Here is a 22,355-nt window from a genome sequence, read left to right as displayed (position 1 = left end):
CCTCTCTTCTTGTACATGAATCTGTTCTTTGATTTTAGACACTGTATTTGTTTGAATAGAATCTTGATGTTAGCCACATTTAGTCCAGGCATCTAGAATCTGGCCCAAAGCAGCAAAGATTTTTTTCCCCTGGTTTCTAGTCCTTTCCAATTACCTCTCTTCCTTTCCTCTTGACTATGTCAACATCGTTTTATTTTTATGTCTAGTCATGCCAAGCATTTACTTAAACATTTCCAAAATTTTGTGGCACTAGGAAGCAATTTATTAAGTATCCTCCTTTGTAATGTTTTGCTACCACTATGTGGAAAAATGTGCTGTTGAATTAGGGACAGATGAGAATTAAATCATAAGAAACTAAAATTGGTGATTAGGAAAATAATGATAAAATATGAAAGTGTCTATATGGCTGCATTCTTCTTTTCTTTTTCTCAAAGTTTAGTTTTCTATTCATATATCGATGTAAATTTTGGTTTGGCTGTATATACCTGTTTTAGTAAACTAGATTTTCTATTCCATTATTCAAAATCAGTGCTATGATTCTATTTTTCATTAAGATATTATTTGTCTAAGCAATTCTAAAATAGTAATGATGCTAAGAAGGAATGACAAAGGCAGTAGCTGGAGAATTGATAATTGGCATAACTATAGAAAATGATTTTTCTCAGTTTTGACACATGTTATCTCTGTATCTTTCATATATCTCATTAGAGTTGTTTGGGAATACACAGAAAAATTGAAAGTAAATTTGAGAATTTGATTTTATTATCATTAAGCTGTCAAACATAAGAGTTGCAGTGGAATGGGACATTGGTGTATAAATAGCCACAGTATACTCTGCAAGTTAATTGCTTTACTTTTTTAAAAGTTAAATTTCACCAAGATTTGTTTTACATGAGTAACTTGGAGACCTGTGGTTTTAAGTTGTCTAAATCTGACAATTGCTTAATCTATAAACATAAAATAAAGTCACTCCTTTCTAGAAAATTTTTCCCCTTATTTACTCTTTCCGGGAAATACATATTTTCCTTATGTGACATCGTAGTTATGATGCAGAAAGCAGTTTCTGAAAGTTTCTATTTCTGTACCTCTAATAAATCAGTAATTATTTATTCCAACATCTGCATGCAATAGGCAAAAGAAAAATTTGGCATTTGATTTTTTTCGGTTTTCATTTGTCCAGTCTATGATAGCAAAATCTATCAACCTGACCCTCAGATTGTCTACATTCTCCATATCTGGTTTCCAGTCATGTATCCATCACTAGTAGCTACCCTGTGAGATTCAGGACCAAGGAACTAGTCATGTGCCTACAGTGGATAGAGTAGGTTTGACTTCCCACAGCAAAAATGAATAAAAAATCAACCATCAGTCAAATCCTCTGGCATGAGAAACTGAAGTGTCCTGATAAGGGCTTGCTTTCTCAGTTCCACTCATGATATTTCCTTCTGAGACTATGACTTGGGTTGCCATTTTGAGTGGAGATGCAAAAGATAAATGACAAAACTTTACATTGAAAGCAGTTTACACATCTCATCCAGTGTAAGCTTCTTTCCATTTATGTTGCAAGAATGCCTGCAGCATTCCTTGATGTTCAGCTTTGTTTTATCCATTTCTTACAGGGCATCAAAATGAAACAAAGATGATTGACAACATTAACAAAATCTTAATCTTCTTTGTTGAAAAGCAGGATACAGTGAATGTCAGAAATATGATAAGTTAAGCTTGCATTTAGGGATGGCACAAATGGCCCAATGAAAGATGAAACTGCATTATGTATCCTTTGCCAGAGGCTGGTATTGGCAGTTAGAGGTCAGTGCCCAGATAACAAAGAACTGAGATAACAGGGAAAGTGAAGAAAAAACAACTATCTATCGTGGAGCTTTCATCTATAAATAATGCTTGGCTTAACATATACTGAGAATATTGGTAGATACAAGATTTAGAAAGCAAAGCAAATTTTTAACATTAGGAAAATTAGTCTTTGTACAAAGATGAAACTGTTCCCATTGAGATAACAACCGAATAAGTGCTTGATTATTGGGTATAGACATGTTGATTGGAAATATTCAGATGGGTTAGTGATAGTTAAAAGGTTTATACAAATAAATAATATCCAAAGGTAGAAATTATCTGATAGGAAAATAAGCTATTCAGTCATCAATTTTTTTCCAAATGTTTAGATATTTTTATTATTTTAACACCAAGAATATAAAAAGGATACCAAATTGTTGTTTATTCATTTAATGTTTACCTTAGCATTTACAATGTACAACTTCCATTAATCAGAATTAACACACACACATACACACACTGAATATGCTATAAATAGAGAATATATTGCTATATGTTTAGACAGTTATTTAAAAATAAAATTTATGTAACAATCTGTTCCATTCCTTGTACACTTCATTTCTTGATTTACATCTAGTCTTTTTTTTTTTTTTTTTTTGACAGGCAGAGTGGATAGCGAGAGAGAGAGACAGAGAGAAAGGTCTTCCTTTTGCCATTGGTTCACCCTCCAATGACCACTGTGGCCAGTGCACTGTGACCAGTGCACCGTGCTGATCTGAAGGCAGGAGCCAGGTGCTTCTCCTGGTCTCCCATGGGGTGCAGGGCTCAAGCACTTGGGCCATCCTCCACTGCACTCCCGGGCCACAGCAGAGAGCTGGCCTGGAAGAGGGGCAACCGGGACAGAATCCGGTGCCCTGACCAGGACTAGAACCCGGTGTGCTGGCGCCGCAGGCAGAGGATTAGCTTATTACATCCAGTCTTTTGCCTGCTATATCATTTCTTCTTTATAAAGAGCTTCCTTTAACATTTCTTATGGTGCAGATCTGTTGGCAATTGTTTATTTGTGTGTGTGTGTGTATGTTTAACTTTTATTTAATGAATATAAATTTCCAAAGTACAGCTTATGGATTACAATGGCTTTTTTCCCCCCCATAACTTCCCTCCCACCTGCAACCCTGCCATCTCTTGCTCCCTCTCCCATTCCATTCACATCAAGATTCATTTTCAATTATCTTTATATACAGAAGATTGATTTAGTATATATTAAGTAAAGATTTCATCAGTTTGTACCCACACAGAGCATAAACTGTAAAATACTGTTTCAGTACTACTTATAGCATTAATTCACATTGAACAACACATTAAGGACAGAGATCCTACAGGGGGAGCAAGTACATAGTGACTCCTGTTGTTGACTTAACAAATTGACACTCTTGTTTATGGCATCAGTAATCTTCCTAGGCTCTTGTCATGAGTTGCCAAGGCTATGGGAGCCTTTTGAGTTCACTGACTTTGATCTTATTTAGACAAGGCCATAGTCAAAGTGGAAGTTCTCTCCTCCCTTCAGAGAAAGTTACCTCCTTCGTTGATGGCCCGTTCTTTTTTCTCATGCTTTCTTTTCCTCCCTTTGATAATTTATCTTCCCTTGTGTTCTTTGAGCTTCTTGGTTTGAGGTTTTTTCTTTGTTTGTTTGTTTGTATGTTTTTGACAGGCAGAGTGCAGAGTGGACACTGAGAGAGAGAGACAGAGAGAAAGGTCTTCCTTTTTCTGTTGGTTCACCCTCCAATGGCCACTGCGGCCGGCGTGCTGTGACCAGCGCACCGCACCACGCTGATCCGAAGGCAGGAGCCAGGTGCTTCTCCTGGTCTCCCATGGGGTGCAGGGCCCAAGCACTTGGGCCATCCTCCACTGCACTCCCGGGCCACAGCAGAGAGCTGGACTGGAAGAGGAGCAACCGGGACAGAAACTGGTGCCCCGACCGGGACTAGAACCTGGTGTGCCAGCGCCACAGGTGGAGGATTAGCCTATTGAGCCGCAGCACCAGCCTGAGGTTTGGTTTCTATCATTAATTTTGGAAAATCCTTGATTATTTGGTCAAATATTTCTTATCCTATTCTCTTTCTTTTCTGTGTCAGATATTGCAATGGAACCTATGTCAGGCTGCTTGATAATTTCCAACATCTCTTGGATGTCCTAATTTTTTTCTTTTGAACTCTTTTTTTTCTTTTTGTGTTTTCACTTGTGTCATTTTTATTCCCTTATCTTCAAGTTCTCTCATTCTTTCATTACCTCCATCAAGTCTACTGATAATCTCATCAATGGTATCATGTCTGCCACTGTATGTTTCATTCCTAGTATTTTCATTTGATTTTCTTATAGATTTTATCTCTATGATGTATTTTACTATCTCAGCTTGCAGACTGTGCAACATTAATTGCAGTTATTTTAAATATCCTGTTTGATAATTCCAACGTAAGTATCATTTTTAATCTAATTCTATTGATTGCTTTGCTCTTAACAATTTTGTGTGATTCTTCCTCCTCCCCCCCTCTCCCCTCTTCCTCTCCTGCTCCTGCAGCCCCACACTCCTTTTCTATTGAAGCCTAGTGTGATGCTTAGTGCGGTTAGGTGTCAGCTTGACTAGGCCACCAGTGACTAGGCCAACCATTATTCTGGTTGTTTCTGTAAGGATATTTTTGGACGAGATTAACATTGAAGTTGGTGGTCTGAGTAAGGCCAACTGCCCCTTCTTAATGTGTTTGGCCTCATTCAGAACAAAACAGAACAAAAAGGCTGTCCCTCTCTTGAGTGAGATATCTTCCTGCCTAACTGCCTTCAAACTAAGATATCCAGCTATTTTAGTCTCAGACTAAAATATTATCTCTTCCTGAATGTAAAGCCTGTGGGCATTTGGCTTAGAATTATTCCATCTATTTCCTGGTTCTCAGGCCTTCCGACTCAGATGGGAATGGTACCATTGGCTCTCCTGGCACTTCAGCTTGCTGACCCACCCTGGAGATGTTGGAACTTCTCCTTCTTTATAGCTGTATGAGCTAATCCATTAATATGTGTAATCTGTTGGTTCTGTTTCCCTGAAGACCCCTCATTAATTTAGGCACACATCTTGTGAAAAATAATTTTCCCTGAAGTAAATAGATTTCATGTCTGGAAATGAGCAAGCTTTTCCTTCGTCTAGGGCATTAGTTGTGTAAGTTGAGTACATTAAGCAATCTGTTAGCGTTTTTATGGTCACCACCACATGAAGTTCCTCAAATTCCTTTTGTGGTACATTTTCTCAGAATGAGGGCTGGCTGTTCTGAGGGATCTCCTCCAGGTCTTCTCTACTCCCAGGTTTGAGTATGCCCTTTGCTTTATCTTTCTCCATGCTCTTGTAAAACTCCCAGTGGATTCCGTGGCTCCTTGTTACTTGATGTCTGATAGCTTCACATTTAGGGAATTGGGGGCTTATTTGATGGCTCTGATTAAACTTCAGTCTTAAGCAGATTCTATATTCCTGTATCTATCATACGACCTTGTCAGTGCTCTGACCCTTCTTCCAGCTGTAGTTTCAGGCCATGTATCTCTCTTCTAGGATAGAGATACTTTCTGTTCCTTCTCATGTTACAAGCATTTTTTTCAGACAATATTTATTTTCTCATTATAAGGCTTTAGTTCTATGGAGATACTAGGGGAGAAGAAACTGGGTGGTTAACTTCTTCCCCACAGAGGCTATTGTTACCTTTCTTTTTTTAAAGATTTATTTTATTTATCTGAAAGGCAGAGTTATAGACAGAGAAAAAAGTCTTCCTTTTGCCAGCTCACTCCCCAAAGGGCTGCAACTCCTGGCTGAAGCCAGTAACCAGGAGCTTCATCTGAGTTTCCCATATGGATGCAGGTGGTTGGGCCATCCTCTGCTGCTTTCCCAGATACATTAGCAAGGAGCCGGGTCGGAAGCGGAGCAAACGGGACTAGAACTGGTGCCCATATGAGATGCCAGGGCTACAGGTGAAGGCTTAATGCACTAGGCCATAAAGCCAGCCCCCTGTTGTGAAAGGGGACCCTTTCTAAGGTTTCTCACTGAAAATGGCATAATATGCCTCTTTAAAATATGCCGGTTAATGATTACTTAGACCTAAAGGCAGAAGATAAAACTCTCACAATGAAGGTGCTCTTGCTATACTAGGAGGATTAAAGTCATTCTTGTCCCTGGAGATAGAATAGCAACTAACAGAATTCTTCAATGAACAGCCCTTGTTAAAAATAACTATTAACTTCCATAAGTCTCCCCATATATTTTAGTTACATATTCATAATTATCTCTCTGTTATCAAGGAAGTAGAGAAACACTGACCCTTTGGCTCTTCCTTGGGTCTTCTTTCTTTTACTTTATGTAGGTACCTGTACCTGTAAAATAAAATACGTATGCTTTTCTCCTATTAATCTATCATGTCTTAGGCCTAGAAGAAACTCTAAGGGAATAGAGGTAAAGTTTTGTCTCCCTTATATTACCAAATATTTTTGTGATTGTCTAATGAAGTCCATAGGGAAGAGTTCCCACTGGCAGGGGATTCCCTTTATATCTGCACATTAGCAGGTCTATGTTCTTTTATTAGTAATCACTTTGCCTTCACCTATTTATTAACAGTTTTTGCTGAATTCTTTTGCTACTGTCTATCTTGGGTAAGCAAATGCTTGTCTCTCTGCCGGCAGCTGTCTCTTCTCAAATTTCAAGCTAGTTGGTTGTGCTTCACTGTGAACCCAGCTCTTTACAACAGCTGTGAATTCAGATATTCAGTCTCTACTTTTTGGTAAGTTTATGAGGGATGTATTTCCAGCCTTTAACATGCAAAATGGAAACTGGAACACTTAGTGGTATTATTTTAGCCTTTTAGTCACTATTGATAGGCATATGTGTTTCACTGTTTGAGGTTAGTGGATTGAGATAGTGTTGTATAGTGCCCAGTTCCCTGAGACTTGTGTGAAAGGTGTGAATAAAAAGAAGTGTGTGCTGGGTATGGCCAGGGAGCTCTAGTCAGTGCTCCAGGGTGGGGTGAGTATCCAGGGTAACACCTAAGTTGGGTGTGAATCGAGCTGCAATGAACATGGGGGTGCAGATAACTCTTTCATATGCTGATTTAATTTACTTTGGGTAAATTCCCAGGAGTGGGATGGCTGGAATATACAGTAGGTCTATATTCAGATTTCTGAAATCTCTCCATACTGTCTTCCACAGTGGCTGCACCAGTTTGCATTCCCACCAATAGTGGATTAGGTTACCTTTTCCCCCACATCCTAACCAGCATTTGTTGTTTTTGATTTCTGTATGAAAGTCATTCTAAGTGGGTGAGGTGAAACCTCATTGTGATTTTAATTTGAATTTCCTGATGGCTAGTTAACCTGAGCATTTTTCAAGTAACTTTTGGCCATTTAAATTTCCTCTCTGGAAAAATGGCTGTTCAAGTCTTTTGCCCACTTCTTAACTATCTTGTTTGTTTTGTTATTGTTGAATTTCTTGAGCTGCTTATAGATTCTGTATGTTAACTCTTTATCTGTTATGTGGTTTGCAAATATTTTCTTCCATTCTGTTGGTTTCCTCATCACTCTGCTGAATGTTTCTTTTGCAGTGCAGAAGCTTCTCAGCTTGATATAATCCAGTTTGTCAATTAGGATTTTGATTGCCTGTGTCTCCATGGTCTTTTACAAAAAGTCTCTGCCTATGCCAATGTCTTACAGAATTTTCTCAATGTCCTATAGTAATTTGATGGTATCTGGTCATAGATTTAGGTCTTTGATCCAGTTTGAGTGGCTTTTTGTGAAGGTGTAAGGTAGGGGTCTTGTTTCAAACTTCTCAACACAGAGATCCACTTTTCCCAGCACCATTTGTTGAAGAGACTGCCTTTGCACCAGGGATAGACTTTAGCTCATTTCTCAAAAGTAAGTTGGTTGTGGATGTATGCTTTGATTTCTGGAGTTTCTATTCTGTTCCATTGTTCTACACATCTGTTTTTGTGCCAGTACCAGGCTATTTTGATTACAACTGCCCTGTAGTACTTCTTAAAAATCTAGTTTTGCTTGTATTGTGTAAGATTGCTTTAGCTATTTAGGGTATCTTGTGTTTCCATGTGAATTTTAGCATTATTTTGTCTAGATTGGAGAAGAATCTCATTGATATTTTGTGTAGGATGACATTGAATCTGTAAAATGTTTCTGGTAGTGTGGACATTTTGATGATATTGATTCTTCCAATTCATGAACATGGAAGATTTTTCCATGTTTTTATATCTTCTTCTATTTATTTCTTTAGTGTTTTGTAATTTCCATAGTAGAGTTCTTTGACATCCTTTGTTAAATTTATGCAAATATATGTAATTTTGATAGTTATTGTGAATTGGATTGATTTTAAAAGTTCTTTCTCAGCTATGACATTGTCTGTGTATTCAAACTCTATTGATTTTTGTGTTAATTTTATGTCTTGCCACTTTACCAAATTCTTATGTGTTCCAATAGCCTCTCAGTGGAGTCTTTGGATCCCCTATATATAGACTCATGTCATCTGCAAATAACAATGGTTTAACTTGCTCCTCTCCAGTTTGTATCCCTTTGATTTCTTTTTTTTTTTTTTTTTTTTTGCCTAATGACTCCGGCTAAAACTTCATGACTATATTGAACAGCAATGATGAGAGTGGGCATCCTTGTCTGATTCTGGAGCTCAGGGCAACTACTTCCAAATTTTCCTCATCCAATAATATGCTGTCTGTGAGTTTGTCATAATTACCTTGATTGTGTTGATTATGTTCCTTCTTTACCCAGTTTGCTTAAGATTTTCATCATGAAAGGTTGTTATATTTTATCAAATGCTTTCTCTGCATCTATTGAGATAATCATGTGGTTTTTTTGTTGTTCAGTTTGTTAGTACATTGATTGATCTATTGTTAACAAAAGTTGAGGAATGGTCAACTCTGTTGATGTGATCACATCCTCACCACCTCTCCTCCAAGGTAATCAATGCCTGGGTGTTAACCCCCAGTGGGTGTAACACTCATCCATACTGCTATATGAACACACAAATGATCTGCACAGTCCTCACTCTTAGTACGCATCCTGTTGCAATGACCCACCCCAGGCAACCAGGGAGTTCCAAGTTGAGTGGAGCCACAACCAGTGATTTCCCAGAGACCCAGTTACACCTTGTGCCTTCTTATGCTACCACAGAGTTCCCACAGTGTCAGCACACAAGGCTCCCACAGTCGCCTGGTGCAGAGTGTCCACAGAGAGGCAGATGTTCCCCAAGCCACCTGCCTGTGGGTGTTCTGTCTAGGTAGCATGTAACCCAGAGCCTGTGGTATATTGGGAGGCTGGGGGCACCTTAAAGTCTTTCTTGGGTGCCCAGACCCTTCTAAATCCTCTCAGCCACACTCAAAGTTAATGAGGAAATTGGATTTTTCCCTGTCAGAATCTTTGGATCGCATGCGTACACAAGAATCATTGGCTGAATGTTGCCCTCTCCCTGTGACTGCCACTAGTGCTGCTGTGAAGGTGGCATCCTGTCTCAGCCAGTTGCTGTGCATGTGCTTAAGGGCTTCTGCAGCTGCTGCTTCTGCCCAAAATGGCACCTGCATTTTCTCAGCGAGTCACTGGGCTCCAATGTTGGGGTACAGGGTAAGAAAAAAACCCGCCCTTTTTACTTCCACTGAGGCCATGGGTGCCCTCCAGCCCCTAGGGCTCCAGGCTGGACTCATGCCACACTTTCCTCTGGTTATATCACCACCAGTTGCTGCAGTCTGATCTCATCTCTCTCTCCAAACTGGTGCTTTCTTGGGCTCTTGGCTGCTGGAGTTGTGTGTTGGTTTGGTGTCTGTGTATGCGTCTGGCACCTGCTCTACAAGTCCACCGAGCTCCTCTTCCTTTTGTGGAATTTCCACTGCAGTTTCCTCCCTAATTCTATGTTACAAGTGCACTTCTGAACATGCTTTTTTTAACCATCTATCCCTAGCCTAGTGCAGTACATTGGTCCCTATTCTGTCATTCTATGATTTTTTATTTTATTTTTTTTTATTTTATTTATTTATTTATTTTTTATTTTATTTTATTTTTTGACAGGCAGAGTGGACAGTGAGAGAGAGAGAGAGACAGAGAGAAAGGTCTTCCTTTGCCGTTGGTTCACCCTCTAATGGCCGCCGCAGTAGCGCGCTGCGGCCGGCGCACCGCGCTGTTCCGATGGCAAGAGCCAGGTGCTTCTCCTGATCTCCCATGGGGTATTCTGTCATTCTAAATAGAAAATAGAAAAGGGAAATGGAGAAATAGATTTAAAATAAGTTCATTTTAATAAGTTGTCTGATCATATATGAAGACGGACCTTGTACTAGTTTTCCTTTGATGTGAAAGTCATCCCTAAGCCTAGTTTAAAACATCAGTTTTCTTTGTTTGCATTTCAGTGGGCTGGCACTTGAATCTGGGCTTAGATGGGATGGCTTTTTAGTCTGCTATGACTAGACCCATCCATTTGTCGGGGGCATCAGCTAGCATGTGTGCACAGCTGTGCACTCTTTATAAAACAAAAACAAAACCAAACAAAAAAACACCTCTCATTATCAAGAGGATCAAGCTTTGTGTGATGGCATCATTGCAAGAGGAACACATTCTATATGAGGCTACTTGAAATCTATGTTTAAAACCTGTTCTATTTCATTTCTGCCATCTTACAGTAGTCAAAGGAGGATGTAAGATCAGCCAGTTAAATGAATAGACAATCAGCCTTCTTTTATTTCTCTTTTCCTTCCTTCCTTCCTTCCTTCCTTCCTTCCTTCCTTCCTTCCTTCCTTCCTTCCTTCCTTTTCTTTCTTTCTCTTTCTTTCTTTCTTTCTTTCTTTCTTTCTTTCTTTCTTTCTTTCTTTCTTTCTTTCTTTCTTTCTTTCTTCCTTCCTTCCTTCCTTCCTTCCTTCCTTCCTTCCTTCCTTCCTTCCTTCCTTCCTTTTCTTTCTTTCTCTTTCTTTCTTTCTTTCTTTCTTTCTTTCTTCCTTCCTTCCTTCCTTCCTTCCTTCCTTCCTTCCTTCCTTCCTTTCTCTCTCTCTCTCTCTTTCTCTCTCTCTCTTTCTTTCTTTCTTTCTCTCTCTCTCTCTTTCTTTCTTCTTCTTCCTCCTCCTCCTCTTCCTCTTCTTCTTCTTCCTCCTTTTCTTCTTCTTTCTTTTTTTTCCCAGAGATAGAGAAACACAGAGAGATCTCCCACTCCCAGCTTCACTCTCCTGCAAATGCCTGCAAAATGAATGCAAAACTACAGTGTCTGTGGCTAGGTTTGGGCCAGAGGCAGAAGTGGAGAATTCAATCCAGATTTCTCCCATGGGTGGCAAGAACCCAATTGTTTAAACCTTTCCAGGGTCTTCAATGGTGAGAAGCTATAATCAGGAGCCAGAGCTGGGAATTGAACTGGGACTCTCTAATGTAAGACAAAGGTGTTCTAACCGCCAGACTTCTCTTTTAATGGGAGGAAGGACTGAGTGACATTACAGACAGAGATGCTTGTTGAGGAAGGAGCAGTTTATAGTTTATAGTCACTTATTACAGACAGTAGTCTGAACTCTGTACCCTTTCACATGCAGAATGTGCTCATGCCCATCTCAGGATTAAAATATTCTCATCTTGTCATAAAGTCCAGAGTTCACAACTCATTATTGTATGGCTTTCACCAATTCTGGATGAAAAATGAGACTCTGAGTGTTTTTTCTTGTATATAGACCTGCAAACAAAAATTTGAAGTTATATGCTCTACACATTTAGCATAAGATAGAGAGGCAATGACTGCAGTAATCGCTTCAACTTGTCAAAGGATTCATGGGAAGGAGACAGCAGTCACACTGGCATTACGAAATCCAGCAGAGCACAAGGCACTGTGATCCTGGGAGCAGCAGGCATCCCTTGACTAATGCCTGTTTTGCTCCTGTGGAGTGGTGCTGTGCTCCATTATTTGACACTCTAGGCTCTGTCTTTGAGTTTCATGGTTATGCTTTTCTAGGTGGTCTGTGTTTACAGTTTCACTGCTCGCCTCTCCTCCATAGAAAATTTGGACCCAGAGCCCTATTTTCATTGTAAATTCTCAGTCTCTTTTCATCTATATTGTTACAACTCCTTAAAAGACTTTATAGGTTTCCTGTGTATCATATTATAATTCATGCTATCACATAAAAGCTACAAAATTTAATTTTACTCCCTACTTTGATATCCATAGGAACTTTAAGATTCTTGAACTTTTATGCATAAGAGATGCACTATATACCATCTTAAATCTTTCTGAGATATTAATGAAATGTCTTAAATCTGCATCTTCAATTTGATCTTTAGCACAAATCTGTTTCTTACTTACAGAACCTGTTCCTGATTTCAAAGACTAGAATTAGGAAGGGGTTTTATTTTATAACACTGCAACTCCAGAACATTCTGTATATTTTCACAATTCTGCTTGTGAACTGGAACATGATTTCTTTTTTGTTCATTTTAGCATTCTGCTTCCCTATATCCTTAGCCAAACTCCCAGCTTCATTAAGTATATTTTCTATCTTCCAAATTTTTACAGGTGAGAGCTTGACAATTGTTTGGCGAACCTATAATAGAGGTTACCATTTTGGGGAGCCAATTTCCAAACGTCTGATAATAGTTTCATTGCTGCTTTTCCAGATTCCACCTGGCAGCTGGTTCCACAACCAAGGTAATCTGTATTATATTTTGGTTACACGAGTATCCTGAATCTGCATATAAATTTCTGCACTGTTAACTTTTGCTATACAACCAACCACCAACCTGCTGGGTTGAAACAACCACCATTTATATTAGCAATTTGATCTGGGCTCAGCTGGATAGTGTATCCCTGATCCACATTGTCCATGTGGGCTCAGTTTTATGGGTGGGACCTCATCTGGGATGCCTGGAGAAACTGGGTTTCCCTAACTGGAGACTGGCTCAGGCTTTTCTCACATCAACAGTATCCTACCACGAAATGCAATTATCAAGGGCATTCAGATTCAAGTGTTGGAAAGAGAGAATTTACCTGGCTAGAGGTGTTGGTAAAATATAAAGGTAAAAAGGGTGTACAAAGAGGAATGGAAAAATTTTGTAGCCAAATTCTGCAATTTGCCAGATATTGGAGAAGGGCAGAGAATTTTAAGGAGTTTCTCTCTCTCTCTCTCTCTCTCTCTCTCTCTCTCTCTCTCTTTTTTGCCTTTTTTTTAGAGAAGACTTTTTCCACATTAAAAAAATGTGAGTGTTCTCACAGATTCAGCCAAATGGCAATGAGTTAATCAGAGTTAGAAAGCTTAGGCAGGACAGCAGGTAACTATTGGGCAAAGTGCCAGAGGTGATGGTGGAAAATGGGAGAGAGGACATATAATTGAATACCTTGGCTTGACACAGAAGAGGGAGATTAGTTATTTGAGATAGAAAAGAACAAAGACATGTCCATGTCACTAAATTTAGGTTTTGGTTGTGGAAATAATTCTCTACTGAATGTTACTGGTTTTCTAGGTAAATAAGTGACAACATAATTTGAGGATAGTTACTGTAACAGTGACTTACAGCTGATTGGTAAAAATTTAGAGCAAATCCTGGGGTCTGTGGGGTGATCTTGACCAGGGGTGAGTTAAAGGGTTGTTGATCCACGTTGACATCTCAGTTGATGGTGCAGAGGATATGCAGTGAGGCATAGTAAGGCTCTAACAAAGAAGACCTGTACAGGGAACAGTGTAGTTGAAGTTTCATTTTTGAGGGTTGATACTGGTAACATTATGAGGAAAAAATCCAGCAGAAGATAATATCAGAAGTAGGAACTCCTGTTGTGAGGCTGTTCCAATTCTATTTGCTGCCAAGCCAATTTCCCTTAACCATAGTTGGTTAGAACCACCAGTTGTATATTCGTTGATCCTATGGTTCAGGGCTACAGATTGGGGAAAGATTGGGGAAATTTCTGTTCCGTGATGCCTGGGGCCTCGAGATTTGAATGTGGCAGATGCTGCAGGTGAATTGATGTCAGGGGGCTGGGATCATGTGGAAGTTTGCTTTCTCAGCTGGCTGGTTCCTGGGCTGGGAAAGAGAAATCTAGCCTATTGTGAGAACTTCTAAGGGTGGCCACTCTGCATGTATCATCTGGTAGTTGATACAAACAGAAATACCTTTATGGTAGACCCTGGAAAACTACAACGAATTATATCATTTTATTGCTTATAAGCAAATACTCAGGCACCCAGATTCAAGAGGAAGGAAACAGCCCTTCCTGATGAGGAAGCAGTCATGTCTAGAGGAGGCTGTGGGATGGAGTATTCTTACAGCCATATTTGACAAATACAGCATGCCAGAGGGACTTTGTCATGTTGTGAATAAAAAGAACTGAAGCTTGGAACTGAGGCAGCAAAAACAGAGACGGAGACACAGGCTTGGGTTTACAACGTTCTCAGTGAATGTAACTGACAGAAGTGATTACATTTAAATCTTTCTGAGAATGTGGCAGGATTCAGATGCATGGCCAAAAATGCTAGTCACAAGAACCAAATTTGTCAGAAAATTTTCTTCTCTGTTTAACCAAGTTCTTTTGGTGTTTATTATTCACTGTGTAAACCATTGTTGACGTTTATAAAGAGATAAATTATGTTCCCTTTATGGGGCATACACAGAAGCTATTAAGAGATATGGGGCTAAACTACTCAAGAAAGAAAACATTACCTAAGACTCCTTTACAAAAATGGAGTGTATTAAAACCTTTTATAATGGCATACATAAACCAATGTGAAGGGGAAAGAAAACTTGAGTATTTTAAGAGTTGAGTGACACACTTAATGGAGGAACTATAAAATATTGGGGGATATAATAATAATTGGTGTTAACCAAAACACAGCCTTTTCCTCAGGCACATGTCTTGTTTCATTTTGAGATTTATGAAGTTTCTTTTTAAATATTCTTTTTTTTTGACAGGCAGATTTAGACAGTGAGAGAGAGACAAAAAGAAAGGTCTTCCTTTTTCCGTTGGTTTACCCCTCAACGACTGCTGCGGCCAGTGCGCTGCCACTGGCGCACCGTGCTGATCTGAAGCCAGGAGCCAGGTGCTTCTCCTGGTCTCCCGTGCGGGTGCAGGGCCCAACCACCTGGGCCATCCTCCACTGCCTTCCCGGGCCATAGCAGAGTTGGACTAGAAGAGGAGCAATCAGGACAGAATCCAGGGCCCCAACCGGATCTAGAACCCGGGGTTCCAGCGCCACAGGCGGAGGATTAGCCTATTGAGCCGTGGCACCAGCCTAAATATTCTTAATTCTCCTGGTTGAATTAGTGTGCCCTTATGTTTTTTTTTTAAATTGATTCAATATGTTTATTTAAAAATCTATTTCAATTCCATGGATTTTCTTGATGAAAAGTAACAGATGGGAGGAGCCTCGCATCTGGAGACAAGAATCCTTAACTTTCTGTAGATGATTTTACCATTTTGGAATTTGTTCATTTTGTGCCTTTGTTGTGTCTTCTGAAATAAAAGAATGAGCCAAAGTCCATCATACCTCCATACAGATAACCGGGGGAAATAATGCAAGGCAAAGGTTTGCTAAGTCCGATGCTAACAAAGGATTTGTCCCTATGAAGGGAATTCAGAACCAGATCTGAGATTTGGCAAATAAAAGTGCCTGCCATAAAAGCCAGGAGAGAGTGTTTCCTCATAAATATTTACACAGAGATCTCAGGTGGCTACAAATCTTTAAATGTCAAATACTAACAGCAGTGTTGGCTGTCATTTCTTATACTCAAAATAACCAACACTCCACGCTAATATGATTTCAAAGGGAATTTTGAAAATGCAATGATAAAGTAGCAGATACAAAAATTAGATCTAGGGTAACTGTTTAGTGCTCTGATATTTACAAAAAGAATTGCTTTGCTTGCTTAGCTTGTAAAGCTAACATTTCTAGGAGTTTCCAATTTTGTTCGGTTTTATAAATTTTTGTTTTGTTTTATAAAAAGAGACTTTTCTCTTATTTTGTGGCTTAAATATGTTGATTCAAGTTAGCTGCCAACTATTTGATCCTAAAACTACTTTTCAAGATCAAATTCTCCACAGGATATTTTTTTTCCCTCACTCATCTTGAGATCAAATGTCCTAATTTTAACACTGATAAAGTAACATTTTTGCTTTTAATAACGAAAAGAAATTTTAAAGTATTGGCACTTTCAGAAGGGCCAGTTGAAACCAAAGTATAGGAATATTGAAAATATTACATGGGCCAGCGCCGTGGCTCAATAGGCTAATCCTCTGCCTTGTGACGCCGGCACACCGGGTTCTAGTCCCGGTCGGGGCGCTGGATTCTGTCCCGGTTGCCCCTCTTCCAGGCCAGCTCTCTGCTGTGGCCCAGGAATGCAGTGGAGGATGGCCCAAGTGCTTGGGCCCTGCACCCCATGGGAGACCAGGAGAAGCACCTGGCTCTTGCCTTTGGATCAGCGCGGTGCGCCGGCCGCGGCGGCCATTGGAGGGTGAACCAACGGCAAAGGAAGACCTTTCTCTCTGTCTCTGTCTCTCTCTCTCACTGTCCACTCTGCCTGTCAAAAAAAAAAAAAAAAAAAAAAAAGAAAATATTACTAATTGTGACCATGGGGAATTTAATCTTCAGTGAACCTGTTGCAAATAGTGGATAATAATAGTTACTTCTTAAACTTCTTGTTGAGTTAGTTTATATACTTTTATTCAAATGTCATTTATCAAATATCTCACACTCTGAGGTAAAGGGAATGGCTAGGATATAGCACCTGTATTTCAGGAGCTATTGTGGGGGGAAATTTGTATTTTTCCTCACACTAAATGATGAATAGTTGTAATATCATACACACTTTGTGATCTTTGTCACTTACTGTGTTCACATAAATAAACATATTGAATTATTCTATGATCATCACCAAAGGTTTGTGTCATTGTCTTCAAATTAATAGAAGACACTATTCATCCTTCAATACAGAATTTAGCCACGTGAAAAACTTGATATCACTTGCTAGTTGGCTGTATGCATACAGTGTTTCTAGAGTAAAACTTGGTTTGTTTTTTACATTTGTATATTCATCTACTCATTGTTCTAGGCCCAGAGGAAACACACACACACACACACAACTCAATTGTAATCCCACTTCCTCCTGCCTCTCTGGAACTTGCCTCTTGTTGTCCTTGCAGTCTGAAATATAGCACTTACTACATAACATTTCCCTAATTTGATTGACTCTTCAAGTACATTGTTTGATATCCCAGGACCCAAGGGAAAGATGAATTTGAAAAAGAAGTGGGTTGCTGAATCACAAGGCAGAGATTCATTGCTGAAAGAGTTAGCACAGCAGAGGGAAAATGCACTGTTGGTGGGTGAAATTGGTGACTTTGACAAGAGGACTTGTGGATGTGAGCGTTTGCTGGAGTGTGATAAATTGAAGCACAAATGCCATCGATAAAAGAAGTAGAAATAAGAAACAAGAAGAATGAAGAAACAAGAAGAATGAAGTCTAGGCAGTTATTTGTGGGGTTTTCTTTTTTAATTGAAGACAATTTCAAAACAGTCCCGTAGTCTGAAGATGGAAAATGAGTTGTTTTTGTGAAGATGAAAGTAACCGTGCTGAGTGGATCAGAGTGATCCGGTCAGAATAGAAGCATGGATTTTGCAAGGACTTGGAGAGAAGCATTGGGATTCCATCTACTGAAAAAGGAGCTGAGCAGAGAGCATAAACACAGATGGATATAGAAAGGAACACTAGTGAAGAGATAATGAAATATTTATTTCTAGAGTTTCTGCTTCCCTGGGGAATTAAGATGCAAGGTCAGTATCTGAGAGTCAGTTAAGAGGGAATGTTGTAGACTAGAGAAAAGACTACAAGAAGAACAATGAATTTTTAGCAAGGCAACAGCGAATAGGGCACAGGATACATTAAGCTTCTGTTTCAGAAACTTCCATTGGAAGTTTGTGTTTTTTCTTCCATCACTTTGAGCTGTGCAGGATTAAACTTGTGGCAGGATGATTGAGTTTAGTCAGGAGTTAGGATTTCCTGTTATGTAAGTGGAGGAAGAGAGAGGAAAGGAATGGAGAGGACATGAAAAGGGATGGAGTGTCCTTTCCTCTACTCCTTAATGATCTCTCATACTCCCAAGTTCTGAAATGCCACTGATATCCTGAAATCTTCCACATTTATCCCAATTTAGTCCCTGAAGTCAATATGCACATTCCCAACTTCACTCTTAGATGTCTAATATGAATCTCAAACCCTCAAAATCTTAAACCAAAGTCTCTATCTTCTCTCTAAAACTTGCTCCTTGTCACATTCTTGCTCATCTTGGTAGATGAGAATTCCACTATCCATATTTTTTTTAAAGATTTATCATTTTTGGGCCGGCGCCGTGGCTCACTAGGCTAATCCTCCACCTTGCGGCGCTGCCACACCGTGTTCTAGTCCTTGTCGGGGCACCGATCCTGTCCCGGTTGCCCCTCTTCCAGGCCAGCTCTCTGCCGTGGCCAGGGAGTGCAGTGGAGGATGGCCCAAGTCCTTGGGCCCTGCACCCCATGGGAGACCAGGAGAAGCACCTGGCTCTTGCCATCGGATCAGCGTGGTGTGCTGGCCGCGGCGGCCATTGGAGGGTGAACCAACGGCAAAAGGAAGACCTTTCTCTCTGTCTCTCTCTCTCTCACTGTCCACTCTGCCTGTAAAAAAAAAAAAAGATTTATCATTTTTATTTTTGGGGCTGAGTGACATAGATAGGAGGAGGAGGAGGAGGGGGGAGGGAGGGAGGAGAGAGAGAGAGAGAGAGAGAGAGAGAGAGAGAGAGAGAGAGAGAGAGAGAGAGAGAAAGATCTTCCATCTGCTGGTTCACTTCCCACATGCTCCACAATGGCCAGGGCTGGGGCAAGGCTGAAGCCAGAATCAGAAATTCCATCTGGTCTCCCATGTGATTGACAGGAACCCAGGCATTTGGACCACCTTCTGCTGCCTTTCCAGGGACATTAGCAGAAAGATGGATTAGAGGCAGAGGCCCTGGGAATTGAATTTACACTGCAATGTGGGATGCAGGTGCTTGCAAGTGGTGGCTTGATCCACTGTACCACAGTGCCAGCCCCTCCCTTCTGACATATTATAAAAATCTTGGAGTCATGCTTAAGTGCTACCTTGTTTTCATACCTCACATATTCTCTATTTGCAAAGATTCTTAACTCTATTCTCAAAATAGGACAGAACCTGGCCATGTCTCATCTCCTTTCACTGCTGCTGCTAGGACCAAGCCACTGCTGTCTGGTGTCTGCATTTGTGCTTTCTTTACATTCTACACTCTAACACCAGCTTGATGGGATGAATGGTACTTAAGCACCAAAATTAGTTACTCAGCTCAAATCGTGTTAAAGGTTTCATCTCTTACTCAGGAATATAGTCAAGTCTATATTATAGACTAACCTGACTTATATTTCTGGCCTCTTTTACATGGCCTCATCTTCCATACTGTCTCCCTTGGTCATTCTTCCCCAGGCACACTGGTCTGCTTGCTATTCCTATGATGCAACAGTCCCTTTCCCTAGCGATATGTCCTCCTAGGGTTTCCTTTCCATAGAAGCTGCACCACTTGCTCCATACTGAGACCTACTCTGATCACGCTGCTTAGTGTAGCACACACTGTCCTACTCCAGCGTACTTCCTAGCCTCCTTTTCTGACTTAATTTTCCCATTTAGCTTCTGTGTGATGTGCAGAACTCAGATTTTAGATTAATGAGTTGATGTGTAGGTAATAATTGGCTAAAGCCAAGTGTCTCTATTATAGAATAATAAATCTGAATTATATCCAAATATTATTTATTTTTATGATTTTTAAATTTTATTATAGAAAGTATAAGCATTAGGGGCCAGCACTGTGGTTCCACAGATTAAGCTTCTGCTTGTGACACTGGCATCCAATATCAGAGTGCTGATTTGAGTCCTGGATGTTCTACTTGTGATCCAGCTCCCTGTTAATGCACCTAGAAAAGCAGCAAGTAGTTGGGCTCCTGCCAACTATGTTAGAGGCCTGGATATAGTTCTGAGCTCCTGGCTTTGGCTTGATCTAGCCCAAACCATTGAGTCCATTTTGGATAGTGAATCAGTGGATGGAAGAGCTCTCTCTCTCTCTGTCTCTGTCTCTTTCCTTCTCTGTCACTACCTTTAAAATAAATGAATAATCTTAAAAAATATAGCCACCAATTTTCAAAATTTGATCTTAAAGAACTGTATCAAATACCTGATCAACATTGCTAGAGAAGGGTTGTTTAGACAAAATATACTGCATCTTTGTGATGCTAATTAGATGCTCATGTTAAAGACTAAGGTTTTTCCTCTAGCTCTGCTCACATAAAATACTTGTGATAGGCATATTCCCACAAGGGCATTTACATTTATCTCTGTAAGTTACTAGTAAAGACATCTAATTTTCATCTCCTAAATCAGGAGATTTTTTTCAGTGGTGATGATGTAGTTTTATTCAAGCAATCTCATAAACGACACCTTTTATACTGCTAGATAAAGGTGCTTATGGAATATTTTCAGAAGCAAATTTGAGATTGTTGCTTCATTATTTTTTCTGGTATCTGCTGTACACAGTGCATATATATTTGCACAATGACTAAAAAGGTGGATTTGGAAATGGGGTTAAAAATGATGAAAAGATAATTAGTTTTAAACTTCTATTGGTGTGTCTGTTTTTATTACATAATACCAGTTTTAGTACTGGTATTATATGTCATAGAATTACCAGGCAAGAAATACATACACCATTAAAATTTACCAGATTATTTATAGTTTCTAGCAAATAAACTCTTCTCTGCAAATAAAATTACATCGATTTCAGCGTTACTAAATACAAAATACAACACATGACATACTTTTTCTCCTGAATCTGTTTCTAACTGTGTAATTGCTGCTGTTGCATTTTATTAGAACACATTATACAATAGCATAAAAAGGCACCAATAAAATGTCCTGTAGGTTAGGAATTTATCTTTGGTTGAAAAAGAAAAAGAAGAATGGTGAGCCATCTTTCTGATAATGGCTGGTGGTTCACTTATATTACACAGCATCTATAGTCACTTTATGAGCACTCAACTGAAGGGTATTATTTTCTATTCTGTAAATATTTCTCCAATCAGAATTACCATATTGTCATCTGAGGACACCTAGAAACCTCTCAGGGAGCTGGTTAAGAAACCAAAGTGGAAGCATTGTTGAATTCACCATGGAATCATGAATGCCTTCAAACATTAAAAAAAATCTTCTGTTATTTCTGTATGTTTAAGTGATTGAATAGACTACAAGGAATGCATTTAATAACATCACAGATTTTTTTTGTGTGTGATTAGCAAATTACAATGAAGAAAGGAAAGTAATTTTGGTAACTAAATTTCCAAAAAGGAAGTTTGAATCTAGAACTGGCAGGTTTTGTAAATCATTCTAATTCTTTCTTTTTCAAGTACAAAAAACTTTTGCAAGCTTCTGTCAATCATTTGAATAAGAATTTTAAGACTTTAGCATGTGCATTAGTCTGTGTTTTTTTCTTTTCTTTTGAGATTTTGAGATTTATTTTATATATTTGAAAGTCAGAGTGGCAGAGGAAAAGACAGAGAAATGTATCTTCCATGTACTGGTTCACTGCACAAATGGTTGTGATGGCCAAGGCTGTGCCAGGACAAAGCTAGTATGTGGCAGTAGCTCAAGCACTCAGGCCATTGTTGCTGCTTTCCCAGGCATATAAGTCGGGAGCTGGATAAGAAGCACAGCAGCTGGGACTCGAATTGGCCCTCTGATATGGGATGCTGTGGCCCTAAGAGGCTCCTTAACCCCACTATGTGACAGCGCCATCCCCTGTATTACTCTGTTTAGAATTACTATAATGAAATATCTGAGTCTGTGTTACTCATAGAGAAAAGGGGTGATACAGGGGGCATGACCTGTAGAGATAGCGTGCATTTTTAGAAACTGATGTAAATAGAATCACACAATGTTAGTTCTTTTAGGTCTGACTTCTTTTATTTAACATTATGGTTGTATTTATATATATATATATATATATATGATAATATTTAGCACTAGTTTGTTTGCTTATACTATTCTTTAAAGATTAGAAAATGTATTCATTCATGTCAGAGTGATGGACACAGAATTTTTTTCCAGCTAAAAGCTGTTACAAATAATGCTGTCAAAAATATTCTTGGGCATAGGTTTTGGTTGAAATGTACACAAAGTGCACCTGTTGCACATGGGGAGGATATACTTGGAAATGAAATAAAACAAACATGTGGTCAACTTCAGCAGATAATGCCAAAAGTTTTCCAAAGCAATTTTACCGATTGACACTCCACCAAAAAGAAATCAAAGTTCTACACAGAAACACTGGTGTTAAAATGGAAACGGCATAGGAAATTAATTAATTTGAAAAGAAAAATTATGTAGGATCTCTGTCTTTAATGTGCTGTACATTGCTATTTAATGCTATAATTAGTAATCCAATGGTAGTTTATTCACTTTACGTTGCTATGTGGGCACAATGTTGAAATCTTTACCTAATA

This window comes from Lepus europaeus, chromosome 16 (genome assembly GCF_033115175.1).
Source record: "Lepus europaeus isolate LE1 chromosome 16, mLepTim1.pri, whole genome shotgun sequence".
Lineage (NCBI taxonomy): Eukaryota > Metazoa > Chordata > Mammalia > Lagomorpha > Leporidae > Lepus > Lepus europaeus.
The sequence above is the reverse complement of the archived record's forward strand: the minus strand, read 5'-3'. Positions refer to the sequence as shown.